Source organism: Pseudopipra pipra, chromosome Z (assembly GCF_036250125.1).
Source record: "Pseudopipra pipra isolate bDixPip1 chromosome Z, bDixPip1.hap1, whole genome shotgun sequence".
In the NCBI taxonomy this organism is placed as follows: Eukaryota; Metazoa; Chordata; class Aves; order Passeriformes; family Pipridae; genus Pseudopipra; species Pseudopipra pipra.
In genome coordinates, this window is record NC_087581.1 from 3,067,771 (window position 1) to 3,095,340 (window position 27,570).

Consider the following 27,570-nt stretch of genomic DNA (forward strand, 5'->3'; position numbering starts at 1 on the left):
GCCAGGGCAGGGCAGTGCTAACAGCACTCCATCATTTTCTTTTTTCAAGGGAGGATGTAGCTGCAGCCTTAAAGATCACTCGTCACGATAGGAATATTTATCTCTTGGAAAGCCTTTGTGCTACCACTGCAGTGCAGTGAAACAACCATTGCTTTTTTGCATGACTCATTTTTCACTATCCAAAGAGATACTTTGATACCAGTGAACTTTGTTGGTTTTCAATCAGCACACTGGTTTTCTGATGGGGACAGCGGTGCACAGTGCTATTCCTCAGCTGCCTTCACCCACTGTTTCTCATGTTGTCTGTACAACAATCTTCCATTAATTTATTTTTCTTTTTACTTTTTTTCCCCCCCACATCCTGTGTTTTTTAGTTCATGGAGGATTTTACACACAATCCAGTGGGACAGTTCATGGCAGCAGGGAGATCTGTAGGTACTCACAGCTCTGGTGCCTCACTGTATGTCCTCAGTTGCCTTCAGGCTATGAGCCTAAAATTAGAGGACTGTCTCCATCAGTCCTTAATCTCCTCTAAATCTGGGTAAGTGTCAGAATATCAGGAGAGTGAAAAAGGCAGGGCAGGAGAGTTTGGAAACAGTTGGGGGTGGAAAAGCTCTGTAAAGTATGGGAGGTACAGACAGCCTGGAGTTGTCACCTTATACTGAAATGTTCCAAGGTGCAAAGTCTGCAGGGTCGTATCTATTTTTCGTTCCTGAATCTCATTCTGCTCCAGCCCCCTTGCAGCAACAATCTGCCCCAGGGGACTGCCTCTTTTGCCTGTGCTGTGAGCTGGCCCAGGCTGCACCACCTGGCCCTGGCTGTTTCCTTTCCCCTCTGCTCTTGCTGCTGAAACCCTGGCAACAGCTTGATGGAGTGATGGGAGCCTGACAGAGGGGATGTGAATAGCTCGCTGTTGATTGACAGCCCTCCATAGACTAGTCTGTCATATTAATTATCTGTACTTCAGAAATCTCTGGAGATCCCATCACCGTTTCACAGGGTGCTGTAGAAACATACCGTGAAGATCCAGCCCCCTCCCCCCAAAATCTGTCTCTAAGTAGGTGGAAAGAGCTTATGGACAGGAGTGGGGAAAGAAAAAGACTTTTAAGGTCTGGGAAATACACAGATGCCACAAAGGGGTGTTTCCCTTTGGCTAATAGCATCAGAGTTCCCTTGGTGTCCTCTGAAAGTCGTGGCCATCAGAAGTCAACCACCAGCATGAGACTTGTCCCCTGTCTGGGTGGATGAACTCCAGCCACAAAGTAGCAGAGAGCACCATGTTGGATGAAGACCCAGAAATTTCAATTCCAGTGCTTGAACCTGCAGATGTCCACTATGTAGATATAAAAATAAGGCTAAGATTTATTGTTATTATTATTATTATTATTATTTCCCAAGCAGCTGTCAAAGCAAATTTGAGAGAAGGGACTTTTAAGTAGTGCTTACATGAGGAATTACTCATGGAAAATTCCTGCTCTGAACTTTTCCAATTTCATTAACAAAGGAATGTTTATAAAGCAAAGCCCTGTGCTAGACATTGACATTTCTGAGTTTTTGAAATTATTCTTGTAGCAGTTGAAATTGAGTTCATGCATCAGTTTGAGAACAGGTAGTACATCCGGGTGGAACAAGGACCTACTTGCAGCAATCAAGAGAGAAAAAGTATTCCTTGTGTGGCAATGGGGCAAGCACTGAGAATATGACTGAAGGCATCTGAGACAGTATGGTGGAATAGATCCTTGAGCTGACAGTTTTCTAAGCTCATCATTACTTGTCAAGAATAAAGAATTAATTTTGTCTTGAGAAAATATTGGTAATCTGTCAAAGAAAGCTGAATGATAAAAATCACAGAATCACAGAATGGTTTGGGTTGGAAGGGATCTTTAAAGATCGTCCAGGTCCAAACATCCCTGCCATAGGCAGGGACACCTTCCACTATCCCAGGTTGCTCCAAGCCCTGTCCAACCTGGCCTTGGACACTTCCAGGGACGGGGCAGTCACAGCTTCTCTGGACAGCCTGTGCCAGGGTCTCATCATGCTCACAATCAAGAATATCTTCCTAATATCCAATATAATCCTGTCCTCTGTCAGAGTGAAGTCTATCACTCTACTGTCCTGTCACTCCATGCACTTGTCCAAACTCCCTCTCCAGTTTGTCTCCCAGGTTCTGCCAGTGCACACGGCTGGGTCATACTGAGCTGCTTATCCACCAGTGCCCCCAAGTCCTTCTCCTCAGGGTATGTCTCAGTCTGTTCTCTGTGCTGCCTGTGTTTGTGTTTTGGATTGCCCCAACCCAGATGTAGGACCTTACACTTGGCCTTGTTGAACTTCCCGAGGTTCACACAAGCCCACCTCTCAAGGCTGCCAAGCAATATGATTGTCGTATTGCTTGTTGCTACCAGTAACAATTCAGTGTCTGCCTTGAGGCAGAGGTTTGTTATGTAGAGGTGAGATTCCTAACAGACTTTCCAGCCTAGAATTGGATCCTCATTAAAGCTAGGCTAATGTAATCTTTTGTTTTGTTTTCTTTTATCACTTTTTCTGTTGTTTCAGCCAACGCTGAAAAACCCTGCCAGCCCTACATGCTTCTGAACCATCTTTTTCTAAAACCCAGCTAGCCTTAAGGACAGTCCTATGCCATTCATGGTCTCATGATCTCTATTGTTAAGGGGTAGGTTTAAGGCTTTCTTTTATAAGGCCCTGTATACTACTCCTGAAATTGATCAGTGATTTGAACTTCCATATCAACTTTCACTGTAGGATGATGAGAACATTTTGTGAAAGTAAGTACTCCTGTCCCCATTCTGCAAATGGATAATAGAGGGCTGAAGGGCTCACTGAGGCCACACATGGATGGGGTCAAACCCAGACCCTCTTCCTGGTCCTTTCATTTTTCAGTCTAGGATTTCCAGCTGATTCTGGTCTCTGTTATTGACCAGCTGCTAAAACTCATCTCCCCACAGCGTGTTCAAACCTAGCAAGAACTGAAGTCCTGTGTACAGTCCTGGTGTCCCCAACGTAAGAAGGACATGGAACTGTTGGAGCAAGTTCAGAGGAACCCATGAAGATGATAAGGGGACTGGAGCACCTCCCCTATGAAGACAGGCTGAGAAAGTTGGGACTGTTCAGCCTGGAGAAGAGAAGGTTGTGTGGAGACCTCATAGCAACCTTCCAGACCTGAAAGGGCCTACAGGGAAGCTAGAGAGGGACTCTGACAGTGACTTTAGTGAAAGGGCAAGGGGGAATGGCTTCAAACTGAAAGAGGGGAAATTTAGGTTAGAAATACAGAAGAAATTGTTCTCTGTGAGGGTGGTAATGCCCCGGCACAGATTATCCAGAGAAGCTGGGGCTGCCCCATCTCTGAAGTGTTCAAGGCCAGGTTGGACGAGGCTTGGAGCAACCTGGTCTAGTGGAAGATGTCCCTGCCCATGGCAGGGGGTTGGACTAGATGACCTTTAAGGTCCCTTCCGAACCAAATCATTCTGGGATTCTATGATTCTATACTATAGGTAATTTTGATTTGGTGTGGAACACACAATACCTGTGATTTCTAGTTATTCCAGAGAATAACAGTTTTGAGAGCGAGAACGTGCGGCACGAAGATTTTTTGTATAGTACTTGTGGAAAAAGGCAGGCAAGCATATCTTGGTGTGAAAAGCAGACAAATAGCCTTCAGGGAAAGAAAATTTCTCAATGTCACCTTCCTAAGAGAAACTTTTCAGGCGACCCCAAATATAGCTTCCCCAATGCTAATGCTATGCAGATAGGAGGCTTGTGCTATGTCACCAAGGTACTCAGCAGTTATGAGGTGTATATTTTAGGAGATCATGTGAGGAATTAAGCATGAAGGTGCTGTTTAATGATACATTTATGCACTTGCCTTTTTTTTTTTTTTTTTTTTTTTTTTTAAGCAGACTCTCTGCTGAGCATTTGCTCCTTCGAGTTAATGACAATAATTACATGAAAATCCATTCGGGCTTCTCAAGATGCTGAATTTGCAAACTGGCAATACAAATACTTTAATGCTCATTTAAATACAGTGTAATTGCACTTGATTCTAAGTAGTGGTGTTTTAAAAGCCTTGCCATTTGTAAATACTGGATCTCCCCCTCCCTCCCCTCACTTTAACATCAATTCTTAATGTATGTGATGTCAGTCTTGATAAATGATTCTGCTGAAAGAGCTGACCATAAAGAATAACATTTTACATTAAAAATTAATATATTCCCATACCATAGGTCTGTCTGTAAGAGTAATACAATGGTCTGTATTGTCTGTCTGTCAGCAGATCCAGGTCTGATTTGTGGTTTACCTGGATCTTACAAAGTCCTGAGAAAATTACAGTTTTTATACCTGTCATTCATTAGTAATACTTATATGGTCATTCATTTGCACATTGGTAAGTGACACCTGCAGTCTGGTTAGCTGTCAGGCAGGCTCAAAACATGAAAGAAAAGAAATGAGTTTTCCTTGTTGAACGAAAGGACCCAATTTTTGCTGCCTTTCCTTCACCACTTGGTTTTCCAAAGATATTTCAGGTGCCACTCTGGTGATTTGGTGTAGGATGGGCATGGCTTTCTGCAGTTCTGGGGAAAACTGGAACAGCAGAAATGGAGTCATCAAGCCCAGTTCTCTACACTGCAGGTCCTGAGTTGTGGCACTCTACTCAGAAACTCAATGAATATCATGCTAGAAGTTTCACCCTTCTTCCTTTTGCCATGATAGACACCCCAGGACCTAATTTCTTGTGTGCATAGGAATGGTGTCCTCATTTCCAGACTGAATGCAGCCTTGGAGACTTTAAACTCCTCCCTTTTTGGCAATATTGTGCTTTCCTTTTTATTACTTTTCTGTGTACCTAATTATTGTGAATGTGGACAACTGTTTTATTCCATATTTTCAAGGAACACTTTTTTGCTTATGTACACATTGTCTGTGTATATGCTTTGTGCCAGACTTCCGATCATAACTGTTTAAAAAATGAATTTTCTTTCTCCTTTGCATTTTAGCCTGTTCAGAAGAGTTTATCTGAATGATTAGCTCAAGTGCTAACACTTTGAAAAAGTTGCTTAATATCAGTGAGGTTTCGTTTCAGAACAGGATACAAGAGCTATGTCCTAAAAAGTCTTTACTATTTTGTTTGGTGCTTCTCTCTTCTGATTTTTTTCTAGTTTTTTTTGGATGATAATGATGCAAAAGACCAAGAGAATGTGAGGTAGAACATTTCATTTGCTAGGGAATAGTTTTTTCATTATTTTCTGTGAGGCTGTTCCCAAACAGAAAGAAGACAGCTACTGAGAAAAAAAAAAATAAATATTTGCAGCCTACCTTCTGTAGAAAGAGAAAAGTGACCACGAGGTTGGGCCAAATATTATAAGAGATTTTTGTAAATAATTTCTTCTAAGGGTAAAGTTGATTGTCAGCCAGCCTAGAGATCCTACATTTTTCATTCTATTATATTTATAGATAAGGGAGAGAAATATATTTCTTTTCCCCTCTCCCTCTCCCTCTCCCTCTCCCTCTCCCTCTCCCTCTCCCTCTCCCTTTCCCTTTCCCTTTCCCTTTCCCTTTCCCTTTCCCTTTCCCTTTCCCTTTCCCTTTCCCTTTCCCTTTCCCTTTCCCTTTCCCTTTCCCTTTCCCTTTCTCTTTCCCTTTCCCTTTCTCTTTCCCTTTCCCTTTCTCTTTCCCTTTCTCTTTCCCTATAGGATTTGTTGCTTTAGGGATCACTAGCCCATTCAGTTGGATAGTGTCCTGGATTTTCATTCTGACTATATATTTTATTTGGGGGCAAAACAGATTTTGGAGAGAGCCTTACTCACATGCAGCTGAAGATCAATCAAATATTTTGTTGGTAGAAAGTGTGCATTCTGTAGGATAAAAACATTTCCCCTCAATTTTTTTTTTATTGTAGTAGGCAGCTGAAACTGATCCAGTTTCAAAATTCTGTTTGAGTCTAATCTAAAGAATTCTGTTTCACAATGAAAGTAAGCAAAAATGTGTATTGTGTGGAAAATTTTGCCCAGTAATCTACCAACCCTTCCTTCCGTCTTAGTATTTTTATTGAGGTTCATCTGCCCTAACTCATATCTGAGAAGGTCACCCCACTAACTGAAGAGCCATCTTAGATAGAGGAGGTATCAGTCTGATATGTTGCTGGCCATATTCTTAAATCCTGATTTGCAAAACCACATAACCTTTTTGTATCTGCTGTAAAAACATCAAATCAAACTTCTGTGTACATCTTCTGTTAATGGTTGTTGCAGTTTTGGACAAAAGTTCATTGCCCTGTGGATGTTTGTACACACCACACCCCCCCCTCCCCCCCGAAAAATGTCCAAATATTCACATGCCCCACATTTCCCTTTCTTATTTCTTACAAGAGAGGTTTCTGAAAGACTGACTAGTTTAGCAAAATGAAACACACTGATACGACATCCTGATACTCCACATATCGGGAAGAGTGAAACGATCTGCTTTTCAATGAGGACTGTTTGGGTAAACTCACATACTTGAACGATTAAACACAAGGATTAAAATATCTTTTACAATGTGTAATTATTTTCCCTTTCTCTCAATAACTTGAACACAGGAAGGGAGGACAGAGGAAGAGAAAGAAATAAGCTTATATTCTTAACTTTCCTAACCCATATTTCATCCCAGAACTATAAGATGTGATAAAGACAGGTAAGCAGATTAATTTAGCAGACTTCCAGACTTCTGAAGCAAAAGAGGGAGGCAGGAACATTTTATCATTTCTGACATATGGAGCATGTAGCTCTGACTGCAATATGGAATGGATGATCAAAGTAATGTTTTCAATAGATTCTAGGAACATTTTTAGCCTTAAAGTCATTAGTAAACTTCAATTTAGGAACTGAACCCTAAAACCTTAATTTGGACAAAGCACTCTTACTTGGGAGCAATAGTAACTCACTCACAGGTCAAAATTTAATACAATTCTTGAACCAGGCAGCTCAATGTCTGGGAGAAAACGACTAAAAAATACTTAGAAAATACCTTCAAGGGATGAGGATGAAATTGAGAGCTAAGCACAGAAAAAATAAGAACTAGGGCTTTCAAAGAAAATTGAAGCTTTGGAGAGCCTTCAACTATTTTGATTTATATTTAAACATTTTAGAGATTGGAGCTTTGATTAGCTGAGACCCTCTCCAATTCCCCTTCAGCTCTGATTTATGGGCATGCTGAATCTCAGTAAAATGAAAGCTAAATGAGGTGTTCTTTAAAATTACCTTTGAACACTTAAAGAAGGTAAGGAAGAGGGCAAGTTGGTTGGTGCTGACATGAAGGGGAATGGAATATGAGGGTGAGTGTTTTTAGGAGCTGAAGTATTTTGAATACTGGAGAGGGGGAAGGAGAAGAAAGAACAGGATGTCAGGGTGTTTCTAATTGCTACATGTGATAGCATTTATAAATACATCACTTTTGACTGGGAGATGCATTAAACTGGATTTGTTAGCACAAACAAGGCTGTTTGTGCAGATGTAAGATGGAATTTAGTGGTTTTTTTCTGGGTTTTGTTTTGTTTAGAAGAAATTTTTTTCTCGATTTACTTAAGAAACGTCTTTCTCATTTTATTGTTTAGCCCATCAAAAGTTATTTTGACAGAAGTTTCGTAACACCCAGGAAGCAGCTGGCCTCCTCCAGGTGAAACTGGGGATGGGTGATTCCTGATGAATGCCCCCACTGGCTTACCATAGAATCATGGAATGTTTTGGGTTGGAAGGAAACTTAAAGATAATCTTGTTTCAATTTCTGTGTGATTGACGGGGATATCAAGCCCAGGGACCAGGTTGTTCCAAGTGCCATGCAACCTGGCCTTGAACACTTCCAGGGATGGGGCAGCCACAGCTTCTCTGGGCAACCTGTGCCAGGGCCTCATCACCCTCACAGGGAAGAATGCCTTCCTAATATCCCATCTAACCCTGCCCTCTGTCAGTAGGAAGCCACTGCCCCTTGTCCTGTCCTTCTATCCCTTGTCCAAAATCCCTCTCCAGCTCTCTTGGAGCCCCTTCAGGCCCTGGAAGGGGCTCTCAGGTCTCCTTGGAGCCTTCTCTTCTCCAGGCTGAACAACCCCAGCTCTCACAACCTGCCTTTGTAGAAGAGATGCTCCACTCTCATTTTTGTGTTATTCCTTATCTTAGACAAGCATCCGTTAATTCTAAGGTGGATGGAAAAATTCTATGTATGACCACTGTCTTTCCAGTCCTCCCCAGTTTTTGCTCTTCACATTGCCATTCTATTTAATAGAGACAAAGCACCCTGACTAACACTGGCATTATCAGAAGTCAGCCAGAAATGGACAAAAATGCCCCTTATGGCAGTATCCAATTCTACAAGTGTTCTCAGCCCTGCTCTCCTCACAGCTTCTGGTGTAGGAGCTGCCTCTGCTCAAGGATATGCCCTGCTTTTGCAAATGACTGCAGCACTGGCACACATAGGGTCAGAGTCCCACCCCACCAGGCTGCTGCAGTTCTCTCATCCTTGTAAGAAAAATCTCAGGTGCAGAGGAAATTGCACATGACAGTTGTTTGAAAACATGTCTCTTAAATGAAGTAAGGAATGTGTCATAAGCAGATGATCCCAATGAGAGTGGTAGCTGCCAAAATCATGAGTTAGGTCACGATGCTTGTAGAAGATTTTAATATTTTGCAGCTGGAATGTGCATATAACAGCGTATTCCCACCCCACATTCCTGCTGAGTTCGAAGGCATGGATACAAATGATTACTGACTGGCTCAAAAACTTCCTTGCAGATACTGTGGATTTGTTTCTTGACAGCCTTTATCATGGCAAGAGGAACTGTTGAGGTATTATGAGTGCAGAAGATCGAGTGTGACTGTGGGGGATTGTTTAAGTTTTCCTAGTTAGTTAAACAGCCATAGGGCATCTTGGATTGGGTTCAACTTCATAGCTTGGACACAGATCTCAGTTATCCTCCATTCTTGGCACTGGTCTTTTCTTGCCTGACAGCTCACTGATGGGAATCCAGGATCTTCAACTGTATAAATCTGTTCATACATAGGTGTCACCTCATTCTGCAGTTGTGTGCTCAGCATTCAAACATTTCCCTTGGTCGTTTCTCACTGACAACTGCTTCTTCCCAGTGGGAAGCAGATGAGCCATGGCCAACCATTATCACTCCTCTGAGATGGTGTTGAGTCAGCTTCCCTATCTGTCCTGAAGATAACTGCAGTCTTGTGCAGTCAATGGCTTGGATCTTTTCCTGTTTGCCAGAATATTGTCCCAGCAAGGCAGTCTCACCGTTATCAACAGGAATAGCTCACATGAGTGCCACTGTCCCCTGGGATGTGCACATGGGTGAGTAATGACCTACTTGTGACTTGCACTCCTCCTAGGGTTTTTATTCCAGACACATGCAACAATTTTGCTGCTAGTGATGTGGCTGTTCTCAGCCAATTTGAGAGAATCACTGCAGGCTAGGGAGCACAGTTACTATTTTTGTATCTATTGGCATCAAGTAATAGCATAAATGGTGTTGCTTCTGGAATTAGCCAGATCCCGCAGTTTTTCATCTTTATTCTTGAGACCTTTGGCTTCCCTTGTCTCCCTAATCACTTTCTTATGTGTTAAGTCAGGGCTGAGCCTTTCTGAAGCATATCAGTCTTTCATGCACAAGCCATAATGTCACACAGTGTTTCATCATGCTTCCAGATGGAGAAATGGCAGCTTCGCAGCAGGGCTGCACTGGGACTGGAACCTCAGTGCTCCTCCTCTCCAAAATTCTGTAAGACTATGAAGGTCCTAATAAGGGCACCAGAGTCTCTTGTCTGCCCGAATAAGACCTGTGGCTGGACCAAAGAATGAGCTGGAGTAGAGAAAAATGATCTGCCAGACACACAGTATCCAGCCACAGTAGAGTGCTAACCCTGTTGGCCCTGAATGACAGATGCCACTGATGTTTCCTCTGGAAACACCTCAGGATTGGGATTGTCCTGTGGCCAGTCCCAAAGGTACTGCAGCTGACCCCAGGCAGCATATTGCAAGTGGTGATGGGGTTGCTGGCAAATGACAATCCACAGACACTCCTGTGATGACATTCCCTCTCTTTCCCCAGCTACCATGCAAGGAGATTAAATGAATGTCTCAATTCCTCAAAAGATTGGATTGCTTATTTCTTTTCAAAGACAGAACAAGCAATTAAAGGATTGCAAAGACAGGATGGACACCACCAGTTTATGGCTGGAGTGCATGAACTGGGGATATTTTATGGTTTAAGTTGTCATGCCATAAGCACTCCTGCAGGATAAGTGGGAGAAAAACCATCTCAAGAACTGGTTCTGAAGAAGTTCAGAGATTTTAAGAAAGTAGTGCATTTCTTTCTCCCTTAGGTCCACAACTAACCTTGTCTATCTGCACTCATTCTCACTCAGCTAAGACACTTTCAGAAAGAAATTTGACTGTGTTTGAATACATCTGTGTTCAGCAAAGCACAGAGGCATGTGTTCCATATGAAATATACACTGGAATTCTTCTCCTGTGAGTCTCTTTGCCAACCTGAACCTCTGCATCTAAATTCTAGCTAAAGCTGAACTGATGATGGGTTTGGCCAGCAAATGTTGCTCAAAGTGATACCAAAGCTTGAATGTGTACAACAACAACTGCAATTTGAACATAAGAACTAAGCCTAAATTTTGATGCAGGTGCAAAATCACCATCCTTCTTCAGCTATGGAAACCATCTTTGCTGGAGCTTTATGTGGATTTCTGACAAGTTTTATGTACGAATAAACAGAGTGATTTCTAAGGATATCTATTGTGTTCACACTGAGTTAACATAATGGAGGTTGTTAAGCTGAAAAAAAAGAGAACTCATATCTAGTCCCACTGTCCAAAGCTGGAATATCTGAACAAAGTGAGTACATGAAATGGTTGTATGCAGGCACAAAATCTGAATGCTTGCAGTATTTCAGAGGTGCAGCAGTTCAATCAGTGCAACTTACTGTGAGAATAACAAGTCTAAAATAACTGAAAATTGATTCCCACTTATTCTGGAAATGTCTTGGAAAACCGACAATTATGTTTGAGCAGCTCCATGACTCCTGAATTCCAAGGAAGTCCTGACACTCATTTCAGCGTGAGCAGAAAATGCTGAGTAATTATGAAAGACCAACGTCCCCCCAAAGTCAAGTTATCCAAAGTCAGTGCAATTCAAGTCTTTCCTTTCCCTGTCAATCCCTGTCCCAAAAGACGTGAGATCCCATCATGTGCTGCTTGAACGAACAGAATTAATCAAGTGGCAAAAGGAAGGTAAAACGCTATTTTCAGAATTCAGCCCGTCAAAGACTAACTGCACACTCAGTGTTAGATATTTACACCTCAGACTTTTCCTGTGATGGCTACAATCATCTTCAGACTGCACTTATAGAGACGGAACTGGAATTTTAAGATTTTCCAACAAATAATTCTTAGACACCAAACACATTCCAACCAGTGAGGTCTCTTCTGGTATATACTGTTACTATATTCTATATACTATATACAGTATGTATTTATACTGTGTGTATATATATATATATATATAAAAAATAATATTCTGATATATAGACCTACTGGACTTACTGTTCAGCCCTGAGTTGGAGGAATGAGCAGTATGTACAACATATCTTCCATCTCAACTTTATGCAGCATCTACAACCGCCCCAAAAATCACAGTCTGAGCCCCAGCCACATCTCACTGGTGTGGTTTAAAGTGTATGACAAGATGAAAGTCTGATGTGGAAGTCTGGGTCATGAAATCATTGTTACGTGACAATTATAACAATAAAACAGCGACAGCTAAATGCCATCCAATGGCTGCATCAAGAATAGGTTGACTGAAATGTAATGACTATGTTTCATCATTAGAGAGCTGCTGAGTCTTAGAGAGAATCTCTTCTAATGAACAATTGGATAATCACTAGCAAACGATGACTTTTGCAACTGAATCTAAAAGATGAACTCATTGATACCATTGGATTATTAGGAGCTTATGTATTGATGTTCAATCATTTTAATAGATGTGCTTTCCTTATTGTAGAATATGACAATAAAAGTGCTGTGAATAGTAATTTCCTAATAATAACCCTAATGATGCTAATAATGCCATAATCTTATTTAATCTAATTTAAATAGACAGAAAAAAAAAAGACCTACTTAGAACCACTCGTCTTTTGTTGGTGGAAATACTCTCATTATAAAAATTAAATTGCTTTCCAACTCCTTTGGCACAGTAAAATCAAAGCTACTCACCATTTACAAATCAGGCAGGAGCCCCAAATCTGCAAAATCTTCAGGGAAGCACTAATGTGTTGTGTTTAATAGGGATGAGTTTAAGCATCTGCTTACAGACTCTGCTGAAGTGGGCTTTCTCAAGCTTTTGGGCAGGGGCTCAGTTGGAAATGAGATTAATTTTGCATCCACATCAGGACACTCTATTATTACCCGAGTCAATTTAGCTTTTAATGAAGCCTCAGAAAGCGAGTGTATGAGTTAACAGGAAAGAAGAGAGGGTAGATGAAAGCACATGGCAAAGACACAGCTGAAATCAACTGTCTGGCACACCACACTCTTAGCACACAGTAAATTTTCTTGACTCCACTTGTACCTTTAATACCCTGTATCAGAAAGAAATCCTCTGAGAGCACGTCACCCATGTATGGACTTGCCTCAACAGTATTTAAAATAAACTCTATCATCAAATATTTCTAATTTGGGTCCACCCTGAAGTTGCAATACCTTTTCTACATGTATAAACACTGGTAAATTTGCCAGAGGTAATCTGGTAAAGGAAGAATTAGAAGTGACTCCTTTTTTACTGCTAGTGCCATTTGATCTCTGTGTTATGTACATGGTTTTGTATTTCAGTCATATCTTCTTGTGTACAAACAAAGGCAGGGTTTTTTTTTTGTATTTTGCTTGGTATCACTGCAGAGCTGATGTATCCCTGGGAATAAGGGCTGGACTCTCTTGTGGCTAACGCTTCACTCTACAAGGGTACTTCTGGTTGCAACATTTTTATTGGTGGCAACAAGTGAGACAGGAGAAAACAAAATCTGAATTCTGGACTATTTGTGGTGCTGACAGCCAGGCTAAAAATACCTTTCCTACTCAGCAGCACAGATAAGTGTTTGAACAAACATGGTAGTCAATCTGGTAATTTTCTCTGAAAAAGTCCCTTTTCAGAGTTGAAAGTAAGTTCAAAGCAGGCAGGTTTCACAAGGGAGGGTAAAATGCCACATTTGCTGAAAAATTCACTGGTGGTGGCAGCAATGTTTTGCAGGAGACATAACAAGTGGATTCAGTGGTGAAGATTGTGGACAAAAGCGGGACCGGGTGATTACAGGAGGAGAAGGGACGAATGGTGGTGGGATCTTGGACCAACTCCACCCAAAACCCCCCACTTCTCTTTGCTACCTGAGTTCCCAATGGTTCAACAAGAAGCAGGTAGAAAGGTGCTAATTCCAGAATGAGCTGGAACTGTGAGAGCCTGTGCACTGGCAGTGCCCAGGCTGGGATGTTTGGTAGGCAGGATGGGATCTGGATGTGTCCCTCTGCACTGAAGGTGAAGAAATGCTGAGTGTTCCCAGCTGGAAACTTTTTACAGTGGGAAAAGAAGGAGGAAAGAAAAAATACCCTTTTGCTATAAAGAAATCCTTTTTCAACCAAGTAATTTTGGAAATAGGCGGATGCATTATAAATCCCCACAATGCTACTTCCCTGGAAAACAGCGCAGAATATGCAATTTTCTGTCAGAAAGTCAACAGTTTTTTGTTACTCACAGTTTTTCAACCCCAGCATTTTTCTGCCCACAAGCCTCAGCATCAAGTAAGGAACATGCCCACGTGTAGGAGAGGACTGCAGTGCAGGTGCCAGGTTGGATGACCGTGCTTGGGTAAAGCCCGCTCAGCTTTTCTTAAATTTGGCCCCCACAGTCACTGTGGGCAACTCCAAACCTTCTCTGACTTGTGCTACCTGCTTATGGTGTCAGTGCCCACGGGGAAAAGCAGGGTGTGAAGGGTGCCTTAGGCTGTGCCTCAAGTGTGTGGAGCGTGGTGGTGATGGGGCCTGTCACTGAGGAGCCCCCCTGAGAACATCTCACTCTCAGGAGATTTTAGGGAGACCATGGGATGATTGTACTGCTCAGTTTATCCTGGGAGCACTGGGATTCAGATATTCCCACCTGTCTTTGCTCCTTCAGGGTGTTGTGGAGGGGAGTGTGCTCCTTTGGGACGCCCTTGCTACACAGAGTGATCCCAGGGAGACAGACAGACAGTGTGTTAAAAATAAAATTAAAGGAAGACTGCAAATGACAGAAAAGTTGAAGACAGGACTTTCAGAGAGCACAGTTTGTCAGGAAGACAGCTGCTTTTTATAGCATGCCTGGCATGGCTGATGGCAGAGACATTTGACATTTAGCTCTGATTGAGTGGCAGGTGGGGAGAAGGGAGCCAGAGACACTGTAAGCAAATCACTTCAGAAGCAGAATTAGGAAGGGACAGCATTTGGGGAAAGTTGTGTAGCTTTGGCTGGACTCCTTGGCTGCTTCACAGGGCTTGAAGGGCTGGATCCAAAGTCCCTTGACATCACTCTTCCATCCATTCATGGAAGGGAAAAAAGAATCCTAGAGCTCCAGGAAAATGAGTTTCCTTCCACAGGGGTCTGCTTGCCTTGGCTGTCAAAGCTGCCTGTTTCCAGGTCTCTTTCCCCAGTGAGGCAGAGCAGAATTTGGTCCTCAGGAGTGATAGACGCAGGAAAAAGGGTGAAATACGTCCAAGATGGCAGTAATGTTTTGGACCCCAAGGCTGGGGTCCACACTTTTCCTCTTTGCCACTGAATTGCAGTAGGAGGGAAAATCAGGTAATGGAGGAGGGGGATTGCAACTGAGGGTGCCTTTCTTTCTTCTTGGCTCAGGAGAGCCCAGCCCTGGCGCAAGGATTTGAGCAACTGGAATTTTGTTGAAATGGAGCTGGGCTTCAGGGTCTTATTTTCTCCATTTGCAAAATGTGGGTCCCAGTACGGACTTTTCTCCCACTTCTCGAGGTGTCTTTGGACACACAAAGCGCTGAGTTATTTATTGCTATCATTTGGAGGGACTTATCCCCTACATGACAGCTTTCATCTGTCAGGCTTGTAATGAGCCCATGGCTTTTGACTGCTACCCCTGGGCTGTTCATGCCCCACATTGGATCCCTGCCCAGTGTCTAAACTGGAGGTAATACGCAATGTAGTTTTCCTTTATGTGTTTGAACACTTTCACTCTATTGCCAGCCCAGCTCTGATTTCTGACTCATAAGAAATACTGGTGGTCCCTGTGCGCTGGGGACCCCCACGAAAAACTGGGAGTAAGTCTCTTATCAACTACTGCTTATCATGTGGACCTACTGATGTATTTGTTCCAGACTTCCCTGAGCTCCATAATTTAATTCACTATATTTATGAGGTCTTCCTTATCTCCAAATACATTTTCCTCTAATTTATTGTTCAGGATACACTTGGTAGAAGTAGTTAAGTACCTCAGTAATTTACAGTCATCATTAATTTCATGACTGCCAATTTATTACTGTTTACACCTTCTGTACAAGCAGGCAAAGTATCTGATACAGTAAATAAATTTATCCTCAAACACTTGTCAGGCTGTATTTGTTACTGTGAGTCTTTCTCTGTCAGTGCAAGGATAAACTATAGGACTCCCTGTCACAGGACAGGAGAACAGAGACAGTTTGAGCATGTGTGAGATAATTAGTTAGGATCAAAGACATGACAATGACATCAGGCAAACCTTTTAAACTTTGTGTGCCTAAAGATCCTTGTTTGGAAGATAAAGAGAGAGAATGTGAATTGCACAGAACATTGGCTTTGGAAAAGAGAGGGATTTGAGAAAAAAATATTATTTGCTCAAGTATTTTATTTTAAATAGGAGAAAAATAAATTGTATCTTTAATTTTTGTTGTTTTGAACTGAAACACTTTGAACTATGGACCAGACTCAAAACAGTTGAGGGAAGATTTTGCTTCAAACTCTGTTTGACTAAGACGCTATGGCATTTCATGGAAGCTGTGATTTGAATATTCATCATCTCCCATAGGCAGAACTTCTCCCACTGGGTTTGTGGCATAGATGCTTTTTCTTTTTCTCATCTATCTCAGATTCAAAGTGTTGAAAAAGTCCTACTGCAGGCCAGCTGTCTGGAGGCTTATGTGTAATTGTACTCCTGCTTCCAGCAGAGAGAAATCTGTGTAGTGCTAGGAATGATGTGTTGATGTTGAGTTTATACCTTGTCACAGGCTCAGTATGTATCAATTGGAAAATGCATCTACTTTCCTTATGCTTTTCTTTCTATCTGAAAAGTGGGAAAATAACTCTGAGCAGAAATTTCTTCCTGAATAATTTTCTGGGGTGGGGGTGCAGAGGCAGGATTTCAGTTTTATTACGATTTTCCACATAACATCTTATTTTAAATGAATCCAGCCCCCCAAATATTTTGAATATTGTGCCACAGGGAGATTGGAGTTTACTGCTAAACTGTCTGTAATATATCATGGTTTCTCTTCTTGTTGAAGGTAAACTGAACATTTGGGAAACCTCAGACAGTGAAGTGTTAAGGGACACGTAGTCCTGCTGGTGAGTCCAGATTCCAGGTGAGAATGGGATGGCAGGCAGCAAAATTCACCCCTGAGACCTTCCCAACAATTCTCCCTTAGTCAAAAATATTTACCTCTGTGATGGTAGTGCTTCTAGTATAAAAGTAATGCATAAAATAAGCTCAGTGGAAAAGAAGCTAGTGTTAATTACAAATCGATCTTCACTAAAGCACCAATTTTCTAATCAAAGAATCACTAAGATTGGAAAAGCCCTTTAAGGTCGTTGAGTCCAACCACTAATCCAGCACCACCACCATGTTCACCACTAACCCATGTCCTCAGGTGCCACATCCACACGTCTTCTAAATCCCTCCAGGGATAGGCACTCCACCAGTGCCCTGGGCAGCAGTGCCAGGGATGGAAAAGCCTTTTGGTGAAGAAATTTTCCCTAATATTTAATATAATCCACCTCTGGTGCAACTATAGACTATTTCCTCAGGTCCAGTCCCTTGTTCCCTGGGAGCAGAGCCCAACTCCCCCCCGGCTCCCCCCTCCTGTTGGGGAGTTGCAGAGAGTGAGAAGGTCCCACCTGAGCCTTTTTTCCTCAAGGTTGAGCCCCCCCAGCTCCCTCAGCTGCTCCTGCTGCTCCAGACCCTTCCCCAGCTCTGTTCCAACTTCTCTGGACACACTAAAGTAAAGATACTTGCAGAGGAAATGCATCCATGAAACTGTGGACATTACTACTTTGCTTACCATTTTCTGTGGTTTTGTGTTGTGAGTCCTGCAAGGGAGATGGTTTTAATTTGTGCATCTATTGACTGACTCCATATCTTGTTTTCATTAATAATAGTATTAATAACGCTCCTTTGTCTGAGATGTACCTGAGAGCAGACTTTATCCACAACAGGCAGACCATGAATGGGTATTTTTACTTGTTCTCCCTCCTGGGTCCTATGGAGCTGCTGAAAAGGGTGAAAGCAAGGCAACACGTAAGGAAGCCAGATGGGAGACATTGAGGCAGAGATTCCCAGAATAATAGATAACTTCAGGAGCATTGCAAAGCCCTCAAAGCACTTTCTGAGATCCTCTAGTTTCTAGCAGAAATTATTGGCTTGTTGCAGGAATTACTGGGTGAAACCCCTTTCTCGCAGTGCTGTTAATGTAGGGACAGATGCTCCCAAGGGTTCTTCACAACTAAAGAATCCAAAATCCACTTAATACAGCTGTGCTTAGCCCAATGTTTACTCATAATAAAACATCATTAGGGGGACCTAGCCTTGCATTAGCGTTGGCTTTGTTCTGATGAAATCTGGCTGTACAAAGAGTGTTTGCAGAGCCGCTCTGGCAGAAACACCGGCTGCTCAGCGCTGCCAAAACGTGCTCTGCTTTACAGGCGAGGTCCTGCCCACGCCTGGGGAGCACTGAGGTGATGAATAAATTCACGACTTGCCGGAGAAACAGCTTATACTTTTCCTTTTTTTGCACCACTGTGCAGAAAAGCCAGCTGAAGGCTGCGGCCAGCGAGGAAGTCTGGGGTCACTCCTCGCTCTGGGCAGTGTGTTGGCCGTGGTGTGTGATTGTAACGTAGCTAATAGAGCATCCAGCGTGGTGACCCATCTGGCCTGCTTCTGTGCAGGTAGCAGGGCTAGTTCAAGACAGCAGAAATTCACTATTCCCACCTCAGCTGTTCTGGCCTTGCTAGATTTCTCCATTTTTGTGACCTCCCTCAAAGCTTTTGTTGCCTCAGTTTTCCTCACCCAAGGAAAAGGAAAAAAAAAAAAAAAGAAAGCCTCTTATCTTGGTTCCAGAAATCTTTCTCATGATGATCTTTTATGTTGGTAGAGGTCTATTTATATTTGTGTTAACTACTTACATAGTTTATCTTAGGTCTATTAAAAGTAATTAATATTCTAAGTGTAGGAATGCTCACATAGGACATGATTCACATTCTGTTGAAATGAATGAAACTGAGTGATTTAGACAGGTCTTCTGAGAAAAAAAAGGGAGGAACCTGCACATGCATTCCTTAAAGATTGCTTTCAAATGGAAGGGGCCAAAACAAACCTTACAAATTGCACATTCTAGACATGGACAAAAGGATGCACCTACTTGCAGAACAGAAAGCAGAAGCTATTCAGCAGCATCAATAACTAAACACAGGGAAGGAGGAATGTAGAGAAAGTTTATGGTGGATTTTGACAGGTGAAATGATTTCCCACATTTGAGACTGCGGGAAGAATGTGCTGTTCTGAGATCTCTGTCAGCTGTGAGTAGTCAGAATCTCAGAATCACAGAATCACAGAATCATTAAGGTTGGAAAAGACCTCCAAGATCATTGAGTCCAAGCTGTGACTGTTCCCCACCTTCTCAACCAGTCCAGAGCACTGAGTGCCATGCCTAGTCATTCCTTGGAACGTCCAGGGATAGGGACTCTTCCACCTCCCTGGGTAGCCCCTTCCAATGCCTGACAACCATTTCAGTGAAGAAATTCTTCCCGATGTCCAACCTGAACCTCCCCTGGTGCAGCTTGGGGCTATTTCCTCTTGTCCTGTTGCTGATTGCCTGGGACAAGAGACCAACTGGCCAACTGTAGCTTCATCCTAAAGTGTGTAGGGAGAAGGTTTAAACCTGAGTATTGATCATTTGAAGGAGAAAAAGGGATTATTTGTTTTAGGGAAGTGTGAAAGAGAAAGTTTTTCATAGTTATGCAGTCTAAGAATAACATTGAACCAATTCTGAGGAGATTTTGGAATATACATTTAAATGTGCAAAACTTGTGTCTTAATTACTGTGTGTTCTGCTTTGCATATTTTAGGTTTTATTCACCTGATTTTCAGAGTTGCTGAGAAGCAGCAGAATCCACTGCTTTGAGCTGAAGCTGAGAGACATCAGTGCTGCAAGATTAATGGGGTAAAGCATGTCTGAACTTGGGACATTTCCAGACAAGGGGTCTTGGGCATGTTAACTAACAGATACCTGCAGCATGTCACAGAGAGACCATCCTGAGCTCTCTGTCCTCCCGAGGCAACTAGAAATGTGCCCAATGTGGCCAAGATCACTGGGATGTAGTAATAAATACCGTGCATTTTTTTTTTTAAGTGTACACACAGGAGATTCTCCAAAGCAATGAGAGGGCTGGATCCAGCACATGGTGCAGCAATTCACAAGGAATCCATTGTTGAAACCTTTCTAATGTTAATCCCGGTCTTTCTTGGGTTGCCTCCATTTTGCCCCTGGACTTTTTTTCAGTAAACCTCTTAGCATGTCTCACATCCACTGGTGTCTTCTTGCCCACAAGACATCGTGACGTTACGCGTTAAGGATAATATCACCTAACATCAGCCAATATCACCACTGATAAATCTTACATGGCAAATGTTAAATATTTTATTTAATGGAGAACTTCCATTCACCCCTGCCCATGGATGATGCTTCTCCCTCTATGAAGAATGATGGCAAACATTTCTGACAATAATTAATTTTCCGTTAATTATTTTCTATTTCTGTACAGTGTGCTCTTTTCATTCTAGCTCTCTAACAAATTTAGCGTTGAGACCCCTTCACCCTTTCCATCGATTCAAGTACAAGGTTCCATTCTTCATTAAGGCTATTTTAAAATCTGCAAAGAACTGTTTTCCAGATGTGGATATGCACAGACAGTAATTGCACTTCATGATCACTTCCAGCTGCCCCAAATGCCTGCCAACAAATTCCCATAAGGAGTGCATGTTTTGTGCTGCAAATCAGGGAGAACATTGTAAAATGATAATGTGTTGCACACTGCAGTACCTACAAGAGTTATGGACTTTATAACTGAACTAATTGGAATTAGGCTTTACTTTAAAGGTCAAGAAAGTGACAAAGAAATTAAGTTTTAGTAAATTAATCTGTTGGGCTGTTTTTGAGTACTATCAAGTACCTGTTTGATAATGTTACTTTTTTTTTTTTTTTTTTTTTTTGTGAGTTTTATATTTGAATACCCTGTGAACGTCTTGCAAGCTTATATAGCATGGATATGGCTATCTCATGTTTTGAATTTGGGCATATAATCAGATACCACATATTCTTTTACCAAGCAAAACATTTGCCTCCTGAAACTGTTCTGGTGTGACCAGAACTTACAGCTATGGATCACATGTTCTGCTGGTGTTAATAGCCTCAATTTCATTGATATCAGAAGAGATACGTACACACTGCTAGAACTGAATTCAGTCCTGTAATTTTGTTATTTTAACAATGTAATTTTTAAATAGGTGTTTATATAGTTCCATAGCAGTTTTCTCCCTTTTTACTTACACAACCTTATGCTTCTTGGCTGAGACACAGTATTATGAAAGAGGACCAGCAGAAGACACCACTTACAACCTCAGCGTGAATAATAACCCCATGACCAACATAGCAAGTGCTTTTAGCAGTCTTCAAAAATAATAATGGTAAAGAACCATTTTGAAATCATCAGAAGAGAATTTAAAAATCTACCATGTAACACCTTCCTGTACTACTCAAAAGCCTGTGGACCCAATAAACAAGCCCTTCCAGTGCTCTGTATGGGCTACTCTGCTCTCTGTTGCAAAACTTGACCATGACCCATATCCTTGGAGATAAAAAATGTAGAGTCACACTTCCAACCACTTTCCAAGCATTGTGCCCCCAAACTCAGCTTTCCTTTTAGCTTTTAGCAGCTGAATTAGGAATTTGGCTTTCCTCTGCAGCAATATAAGGTGTGGAGAACCACCACACGCCAAGACCCAGAGCAGAAGAACCCTGACTGAAAACCCTGGCCAGGTGAGTCCATGATTTTTTTAATTTTTTTTTTTTTTGGTAAAAGGATATGTATTTTATATTCTATACTGAAAGGAGGTTTGCATAGCTGATTTCTTTGGGGCCTCTACTGGACTGGCTTGACTGAAATGCCTCCTGAAGTGCATATGTGATGTATCAGGCTGGAACAATAGGCACTTCCTTCCGTGTCCACCAAGCTACAGTGGGCCTAATTCTCTGTACACACATGTATGCCTGTGAAGAATCTTATCTCTATTTCCTAAGGACACAGTGTAGGTGGTTCTTGTGACTTCTTGTGGAGTAACTCCTTATGTTTCATGAAAGTAGAAGAAAGTGCTCTAAGGCCTGGCTGGCTGGGGCTCTGAGCAACCTGGTCTAATGGAAGGTGTCCCTGCCTATGGAAGGGGGCTTTGGAACAAGATGATATTTAAGGTGCCTTCCAACCTAAACCATTATGTGATTCTATTAAAACCAATAGTCATTCTTGAGTCAGTTTTGCTGATTTGCCAGTGATCTTCAGTTTTTACTACCTTACTTTTTTTTTTCCCTCCAGTGAAGATGTGGATTGGAATCTTACAAAATTAAGCTTCTGAGTACAGATGTTCTTCCCTTAGTTAGCTCTCCTTTTGCCACCTCCTTAGGTGTAGTTTCTACATACCCTGGAGATCATAAGTTGAAAACTACTCCATTGACTGAGTCTACTTTGTCTTACAAGTTTTCATCTCTTTCTACAAATACATTAAAGCCTTACTACAAGTTTATTCAAGCTGCAAATCTGTTCTGGAAATTAACTCCCTAGCAATTTTCTGTGGGCATGGTTACAGAGTTCAGGACTCCCATTAACAAGGAACTGAGAAATGAGTTGGACATCATGGTGCAAAGGTGCTTTCTGTGTGATGTAGATGCAACATTTGTGTAGGATGTACCAATGACTGTTCCTGATGAATATACATCTGAATACATTGCTAGCTGAATGAAAAGTCTTAGTAATAACACAAAATTATATAGCTTAAGTGACAGAACTGAAATTAGGAAAAAGGTAGGTAAAAATTAGGCTCCTAAACCCCCATTTATTTCCCCTCACAAAAGCTGGTAAATTTTCTAAACCTAGTGAGCATATGGCAAGCCCTGTCCATGCAAGAATTACAGGATACAAGACTCATTTGAAAATCATGTCCAAGTTAGGCAATATAAATTCCCTTAGGTTTCCTCAGTGCGGTACCAAAAGCGGCTTAAGAAAAGGATACAATTATACCACAATAAAGTTAATCAAAATCTGTAGACCGAATAGGCAGAAACATGGCACCAAGCCTGTCAGAGTTCAAGGAGCATCTGGATGATGCTCTTAATCATATGGTTCAGTTTTAGGTTGTTCTACAAGGAGCAGGGAGTTGTACTTGATGATCTTGTGGGTCTCTTCCAACTTGAGATGCTCTGATTCTATGATTCTATGACTGTGTGGTTCATTGCCCATAAAACACAATCAGAGGGGTTAATGTGGTACTTTAGAAGAAAACAGGTAAAGGAGAGGAGATGAAGAAGAGTGTAGGAGGGTTAGGTACTATTCAGAATTCTGCTATGAATCTTTCTCTGTTTCAGTTTCTCCACTGCAAGCATCCCCTCATCCATGTGACCATCTAAAGGCAACAAAGGGCTTGTACAGACTCGTCAGTGTTAAAATTGGAAGACTCCTGTCCTTCCAGCTCAGTGCATGGGGTGGCATGGGATTGAACCAACCTGAAATACCTTGTAGAAATATCCCATGCAAAGACAGAGGTGTCTGTGGAAAAATCTTGATTACATTATCTCCTGCTCTCATTAGAGCATGCAATACCATAGCATTGACATTTACTCATTGGAACATGGCCTGTTCCCCTGAATGAGAACAAACCATGGGGTTACAAGTGTCACAGTCAACATCCTAAAGTGCACAGAGACTATCATGGCTAGGCTTCGCGAACGAAGATTTGGGAACAGAGACTATAGTCCTTCCTATGAAGTCACTAGACTTTTGAGTCCTTCTTTACACAAATATACACTCACAGACCCACCCAAAGGCATTATCTCAACTCAGACAAAACATCTCATTGTTCTCTTATTTTCCTGAAGCTTTTCATTATCTTCAATAGATTATATGTTAAAAAGAGGCTAATTTTTCCATTACAAATGTGAGACCTTAATAATAGAAAGAAACCCCCTTCCCTGCTGGTGTAAAAAACCTCTTCCAATGCTAAAGAAGTCAAGGCTAAAATGTATATGTCTCCATCTGAGATGTTCATCTTTGATTCATTTTGGTCCAAAGTCGGTGGTGAGAGGTTCTGAATCATCAGATTAAAGATTAGAAGTGTTTTCCTTTGGGGTGCATCCAGGAAGCAGGGTGAACAGATTTTTAAATTTGATAGCTGTAAAGTTGACCACCTACATCCCAAGCTAAGTTTCACAGATAGAAAAAAGTGGTAGATTCCACTAGAAGCTCCTTCAGGCCTCCAAGGACTGATGACTCAAAGTAGGCAGCAGGAGCACCTGTTTGATGACACGGATGTGGCTCCTCCAGTTGTTAAATGACTAGTGCAACATCTCTGGCAGCTTCAGCAAGCACTGGTCATGGCTGGATGCCTGATTTGGAGCCCAGTGTGATGTACAGGCTTTCAGCTGACTATCTTCTGGATTTTATGGTGATCTCTGTATCTGAATGTGACATTATAAGCCTGACAATGCAGCTGCAGCAATCCTTTCTGACCGTAGGTGGAAGTCTCTGGCCAGAGCAGTCTTGTGGGCAGCACTTGCCACTCTCTAGACAAAAGAAAGTTCCTTTCTTACTGTGGTATTTGTCTTGGTAGGTGGCAAATCACTTGTAGCTGGGCATGGGGAAAGGAATAGTAATTTTTTGTTGTAAAGTTTTGTTATAACTGTGCCTGTATGTGCTCTTAGGGTAAAACTTCATCAGCAATATTATTTTATTGGGCCTTCATGAACAATCCTTCATTCACAGCCGTCCCACACCCAGACGTTCACACATGACTAAGGTTCATAGCTGAAGATACTTGTTGATGCACAATTCATCAATGACTCTTTTCAGCAGTGAGTGTCCCTCATGATGGATTTTTTTTCCTCTGCTCTCCAGCTGACCCAGCACCTCTGTTATCCCGGTGTCTAGCCCGGGGTCTCTTGGTTTTCTCCTCTCCCTTCTGTTTAAACATATCTGTTTCTTAAAGCTAGGGCTTATTGAAATTTCAGGAGGAAAGAATTCCTGCCAAGAAATACAGTTTTGTCAAACCCAATTTTCAGCAAGAGAATGTCAGCTGTATGTACGTGCATACACAGAACTTTACCGGTGAGAAATTCAAAAGAAAAAAACCATTTTGAGTGATCATTTCAAAACATGATGAAATATTGTGTTACAGCACAACTTAAACTGACATTTTTTTCTTTTCGGTAAAAGTCCCCCACATTTTTTAAAAAACCATCATTTTTGTTTGAAACATCAACCTGTGATAATTTTCCTTTTGGATTTTCTTAGAAACTGCTCAAGTAAGTGAATTTTTTTTAAAGCCTACATTCAGGATTTTTTTTTTTTTTTGGGGGGGAAGGTTTTTTGACTTTCTCTGTTTCTAGTTCTCAGACCCAGTCTCGGGATTTGTCATACTGTCCTTGTATAGAGATACTTTTCTCTACAGAGGATTTTCCTGTATCTTATACTCAATGTAACTAATAGTAAGGGGAGTATTTTATTTTACACTCACCTAAAAAGGGGAAAGTAAACGATTTTGTTCTGGTTATTCAGAATACTGACACAGAAAAAAACAGCAAATCCTTGTGCACCTTAGATATAGCCTCAAGAGATGGAGATTTATCACTGGTTCAAACACTCTTCCTGCAAAGTGCAGGGGATCTATCTCAGTGGAAGGACCATTTTCAAGACCTAACCTTTACAAGGTTGATCTTCAAAGCATGCTGCAGCATCACAGGGATTCCTCTGCTGCATTTCCACCTCCCCCACCTGCACTTCTGATCATGCCCCCGCCAGCTCTGCTCACTGCAGCGCTATTGTACAAGCCCTGCCAGTCTGCAGGGCTTTGCCAGGATTGCTGCCTCCATCCAGAAAACAACTGTGACCCTTTGTAACCAGCCTGAAAGCCCTGCGAGGCTGTTGGTTTTAAAGGGGAGTTTAGACAATAGTTGTGAGGACTTTTGTGATAAAGCAACCTCCAGTCGCTGGTAGAAAAACAGCAGGGCTCGTGTGTTCTCTTGACCTTTCTCCCAGAATAGTCAATATGTGTAGGCTGTCAAGCCTATTGAACTGTGTGCCAGTTGAGAGGCTGTTTCATATACTCAACCCTTTTTTCCCAGCTTGAAAACCAAAAACTGGAGAGACCTAAGGATCCCCTCAGATGATTTCTGCGAGGTGCTGTGTTGCAGCAGTCTTCCACAGCAAGGTATGTGAGGCTAATGCCCAAAATAATAGCTCTCTAGCCACGGTGAGAATCGTACTTACCACTCTTAAGCCAAAATCAATAGCAATTTTTTTTTTCCCCTTAGCTCAAAAGGACAAAACTGTTTGTTCCGCCACCACACCAGCAGGCCATTCCTTGAGATGAGCTGCTTCCATCAAAGGCAGCAGCGCCTGCAGAAACAGAATTAACTTAAGTTCACTAGCCTCTAATCATAGAAGGATTAGGTAATTCTATCTGTTCAAAGTGGATAAACAGTTTCAATTGCCTACCATGGTAAGTGGGTCTGTTTTAAATTTAGAAACCTTTCATAGCCTTGGGATGGTGTCTTTCTCGTGACCTTGAAAGCAGAAAAATCCGTTTTGAGACCTTGCCCAAGTTTTGATTCTTCCTTATGGGATGATACTGTTATTGCTGAGAAGTTGGACATTTTTGCCAAGTGCTATGTCTCTATTAATAAAAAAAACTATCTATAAAGTTTGTTGGACTGTATGTTTGACTATTACTCCCTCTAAATCACAGTCTTCTCATGCACACTGATTCCATCCCAGGCTATTGCCAGGGTGGTTATGGCTGAATCTGAGGCTCCAGCACGAATCTGCACAATAGTTTTTGAGAGTGGGATGAAGGTGGAAAGAAAAGGGTGGTGGAGATATGGGGCATGTTAGAAGTGAGGCTGGAGACAGCATGGAAGGCAAGGCTGGCAGCAGATTTTGATGGACTAAAGCCTTAATGGGCTACCTTGCCCAGCAAAGGGAAGCACACAATTTTTTCACAATCACAAAGAGTATTAATCTATTGTTTTCACCTGGCATAGGTGCTGTTCAGCTCTCAACTGCTGTGTTTTACAAGGATATTTGTATTTACATGTGTTCATTATGACTCTATAATCCTTTTCTTTTTTCTTTCTTTCTTTCTTTCTTTCTTTCTTTCTTTCTTTCTTTCTTTCTTTCTTTCTTTCTTTCTTTCTTTCTTTCTTTCTTTCTTTCTTTCTTTCTTTCTTTCTTTCTTTCTTTCTTTCTTTCTTTCTTTCTTTCTTTCTTTCTTTCTTTCTTTCTTTCTTTCTTTCTTTCTTTCTTTCTTTCTTTCTTTCTTTCTTTCTTTCTTTCTTTCTTTCTTTCTTTCTTTCTTTCTTTCTTTCTTTCTTTCTTTCTTTCTTTCTTTCTTTCTTTCTTTCTTTCTTTCTTTCTTTCTTTCTTTCTTTCTTTCTTTCTTTCTTTCTTTCTTTCTTTCTTTCTTTCTTTCTTTCTTTCTTTCTTTCTTTCTTTCTTTCTTTCTCTTTCTTTCTTTTTCTTTCTTTCTTTTCTTTCTTTCCTTCCTTTCTTTCTCTCTTTTTCTCTTTCTTTCTCTCTTTCCTTCTTTCTCTTTCTTTCTCTCTCTTTCTCTCTTTTTCTCTCTTTCTCGCTCTCTTTCTTTCTCTTTCTTTCTTTCATCCTTTCTCTTTCTTTCTTTCTCTTTCTTTCTTTCTTTCCTTCCTTCTTTCTTTCTTTCTTTCCTTTTTTTTCCTTCCTTCCTTCCTTCCTTCCTTCCTTCCTTCCTTCCTTCCTTCCTTCTTCCTTCCTTCCTTCCTTCCTCCCTCCCTCCCTGCCTTCCTCCTTTCTTTCATTTCTTTCTTCTGCCTTCACCTGACACCAATTTGTTTTCCTGTCTGCTCCCCAAATCCTCATTCCCATTTCAACAGGAATCTCCCTCTGCACAGCTCATGCCAACATATTATTTTTTACGTCCAATCCTCTC

The 27,570-nt window shown here is 41.6% G+C and overlaps 1 protein-coding gene and 1 long non-coding RNA gene across 2 annotated transcripts in view; one reads left to right on the forward strand and one right to left on the reverse strand.

Annotated features, from left to right (window-relative positions):
- LOC135406615 (urea transporter 2-like) overlaps positions 1–27,570 on the reverse strand; it is a 295,446-nt gene that overhangs the window by 46,746 nt on the left and 221,130 nt on the right. The window lies entirely within an intron of this gene.
- LOC135407137 (uncharacterized) lies at positions 21,941–26,313 on the forward strand. The gene is made up of 3 exons (XR_010426718.1): positions 21,941–24,913; positions 25,733–25,818; positions 25,922–26,313. It is a non-coding gene; the product is annotated as an uncharacterized LOC135407137 (long non-coding RNA).